Source organism: Sphaeramia orbicularis, unplaced genomic scaffold (assembly GCF_902148855.1).
Source record: "Sphaeramia orbicularis unplaced genomic scaffold, fSphaOr1.1, whole genome shotgun sequence".
Classification (NCBI taxonomy): domain Eukaryota; kingdom Metazoa; phylum Chordata; class Actinopteri; order Kurtiformes; family Apogonidae; genus Sphaeramia; species Sphaeramia orbicularis.
The window spans coordinates 321,654-325,980 of NW_021941588.1; positions in this window are offsets into that span (position 1 = coordinate 321,654).

The following is a 4,327-nucleotide window of genomic DNA, read 5'->3' on the forward strand; positions in this document are numbered from 1 at the left end:
AGTTAAAATACATTTGCAAATGTATCATAATTTCACAAATATTTCTTTTCTATATATGAGATTAAACTGTTAATTTAAAGTTTAATACTGTAAAATAAATAAATAAATAAATAAAACAAGATAAAATTACTGACAATTAACGGTAACAGAAGTATTAGTTCTGTCAGTTGAACCAGACTTGTTTGTTCATTGACAAATATCTTGTGTAATTACAGGAAGTTTCACAACAAAAATGTTGAATAAATGTATTTTTGTGAATGTATAACATGTATAAGCACTGATAAACTGTCCAAATACAGTTTTTATCAGTGGATTGGACAACTGAGTCTGACTAAAAATTATTTATATATATATTTATAGGGAATTGGATTGTTTTAATACATGTAAATATTCTTTATTAAACATTAAAAAGTTAAAAAAAAAAAAAAAATGCGAAATCTCATGTCAAGTTAGGGCAAAAAACTGCATTTTAATTATGGAAAATTACTGTATCTTTATGAGATGGTTATTTTCTGTTTACAGTATTTTTTCAGCACCCCTGGAAAGTAGGCGGAGTTTACTGACACCCTTGCCCAGTCGTACTTTTGGCCCCTCCTACTCACTGATACACCGCCTAGCCAGGGATTCATTTTGAGTCTTAACTTTCAATCTTTTCAAAAACTTTTAAAAACTTTGTTAAAAAAAAAAAAAAAGAAGCAAATATTGACAAAAAAGGCAAATGTGACAACTGTGTGTGTGAACTTTGAAAAGAATTGAGTGAAAAGCGTCCGAAAAATCAGTTGGACACAAACTTCTGACATATATTTACAGGTGGGGTGTGTAAAAAAACCATCTGTTCAACAAGTCCAACAACACCGACCCTTCTGGACTACTGAACACTGACGACACGACCCTTCTGGACTACTGAACACTGACGACACCTTCTGGACAACTGAACACTGACGACACGACCCTTCTGGACTACTGAACACTGACGACACCTTCTGGACTACTGAACACTGACGACACGACCCTTCTGGACTACTGAACACTGACGACACCTTCTGGACTACTGAACACTGACGACACGACCCTTCTGGACAACTGAACACTGACGACACGACCCTTCTGGACTACTGAACACTGACGACACCGACCCTTCTGGACTACTGAACACTGACGACACCTTCTGGACTACTGAACACTGACGACACGACCCTTCTGGACTACTGAACACTGACGACACGACCCTTCTGGACAACTGAACACTGACGACACCGACCCTTCTGGACTACTGAACACTGACGACACGACCCTTCTGGACTACTGAACACTGATGACACCGACCCTTCTGGACTACTGAACACTGACGACACCGACCCTTCTGGACTACTGAACACTGACGACACGACCCTTCTGGACTACTGAACACTGACGACACCTTCTGGACTACTGAACACTGACGACACCTTCTGGACTACTGAACACTGACGACACGACCCTTCTGGACTACTGAACACTGACGACACCTTCTGGACTACTGAACACTGACGACACCGACCCTTCTGGACTACTGAACACTGACAACACGACCCTTCTGGACTACTGAACACTGACAACACGACCCTTCTGGACTACTGAACACTGACGACAGCGAGCTCTGGCTTTTGGTTTACAGAGATGTTTCGTCATTTTTCGGTTTTATGTCTTGTGCAAGTGCAGAACGTACGCTGCAGTCGGTAGTCGTTTTTGGTGTGTTCTTCGCACTTTTTTGACCGTGTTGGGGAGACAAGAGCCGACTGATTGTTTTCTGGAGACGGTCGGCAGTCGGGTTGGAGTGTCTTCACCCTAAGAGTTGGTTCTTCTGCTCAGTTAACACGTAAAAAATTCTAATTGATAAGATTACATCCAACTGTTTGGACTCCAGCCCTAAAGCTGCTTCAAAGATCCTCATTAAATATGACAGAACCAGACTGTGGTTTAATTTCCCACATGGTACAATTAGCCTGATATCAGATAAGACAGAGCCTGATACTTTGGCCACATAGGAGCTGGATCTGGACAAAGTCCAATCCAAACACTTTGCTCTAATGAGATGAGGAAGCAGTTCTTTCATGGCTTTTGGTTGATCTGATTTGGTTCACTGGGATTTTTCTTCTGTGTGAGAAGAAAATGGCCCGATCATAAAAAACATCCACTGATTTGGACTAAAAAGAGAATTAGGAGATTAAAAGGAGAAAAAAACAACAACAAAACAACCGACTTCTATCCACTGAAAAAAAAAAAAAAAATCTGTAATTTAACAGAATTTTCACTGCTTATTTTACAGATTTTTCCTGTATTTTTAAGATCCAGGAAAATGTCAATGAAATGACAAAAACAGTCTGTGATTTTACATGTCAAATGTAAAATAAAATGAAAAACTGTAACTGTGAATAACCATAAAATTTCCACTTTTTAAAAGAAATATTTTCTTTGTCCACATAAAAATAGTTAAAATACATTTACAAATGTATTGGAATTTCACAAATATTTGTTTTCTATTTATGAGATTAAACTGTTAATTTAAAGTTTAGTATTGTAAAAAAAAACAAACAAAAAAACAGATAAAATTACTGACAATTAACTGTAAAATAAGTATTTGTTTAACCAGACTTGTTTGTTAATTGACAAATATCATGTGTAATTACAGGAAGTTTCACAACACAAATGTTGAATAAATGTATTTTTGTGAATGTATAACATGTATAAGCACTGATAAACTGTCCAAATACAGTTTTTATCAGTGGATTGGACAACTGAGTCTGACTGAAAATTATTTATATATATATTTATAGGGAATTGGATTGTTTTAATACATGTAAATATTCTTTATGAAACATTAAAGAGTCAAAAAAATCTGCAAAATCTCATGTAAAGTTAGGGCAAAAAACTGTATTTGAATTATGGAAAATTACTGTATTTTTATGAGATGGTTATTTTCTGTTATTTTACAGTTTTTTTTCGGCACCCCTGCTGCCGGAATAATACCGTTTTTTTACGGGGTTGTTTTTGTACAGTGTCTCTAAAACACATTGTGTGTGTGTAAAAAAAAAAAAAAAAAAAAAAAAAAAAAAAAAATATATATATATATATATATATATATATATATATATATATATATGTTCCTATGAGCTTTAAACTCGTCACAACAGACAAATTTTCTAAATACTGTATATTTACGTTATCAGTCAGTTTTAGTTGTAAACCTTAGCCAAACGAGGCCCAAATCTGGTTTTCAGCCCAAATGTGACCTGTATCCCATCTGTTACAGACAGTTTGAACTAATCTGACTTTTTCAAATCCGACCCAGGCCAAGTTTCAAGTTTATAGTTTATATTTCATGTGTGTTCTGGGTACAAGTACCATGGCAATGAAACCCAGTGTGCCTGGGCTCCGCCTCCATCTCCGCCCAATACCAGGAAATAAATAACAAACAAATAACAATAACAATCACAACAATAATGTAAATACAAAACAATAAATAACACACGCCCACGTATTTGGAATCAAAAACAAAAACAAAAAAAAATACGCAAAGTTCTTGTTTGAATATTTGCTACTACTGCCAAGATCTGCACCACTGTCATATGTGGTCCTAAATCTGACCCAGACCACTTTCATATGTGGTCCTAAATCTGACCCAGACCACTGTCATATGTGGTCCTAAATCTGACCCAGACCACTGTCATATGTGGTCCTAAATCTGACCCAGACCACTGTCATATGTGGTCCTGAATCTGACCTGGACCACTGTCATATGTGGTCCTAAATCTGACCCAGACCACTGTCATATGTGGTCCTAAATCTGACCCAGACCACTGTCATATGTGGTCCTAAATCTGGACCGGACCACTGTCATATGTGGTCCTAAATCTGACCCAGACCACTGTCATATGTGGTCCTAAATCTGACCCAGACCACTGTCATATGTGGTCCTAAATCTGACCCAGACCACTGTCATATGTGGTCCTAAATCTGGACCGGACCACTGTCATATGTGGTCCTGAATCTGACCTGGACCACTGTTATATGTGGTCCTGAATCTGACCTGGACCACTGTCATATGTGGTCCTGAATCTGAACCGGACCACTGTCATATGTGGTCCTAAATCTGACCCAGACCACTGTCATATGTGGTCCTAAATCTGACCCGGACCACTGTCATATGTGGTCCTAAATCTGACCCGGACCACTGTCATATGTGGTCCTAAATCTGATCTGGACCACTGTCATATGTGGTCCTAAATCTGACCCAGACCACTTTCATATGTGGTCCTAAATCTGACCCAGACCACTGTCATATGTG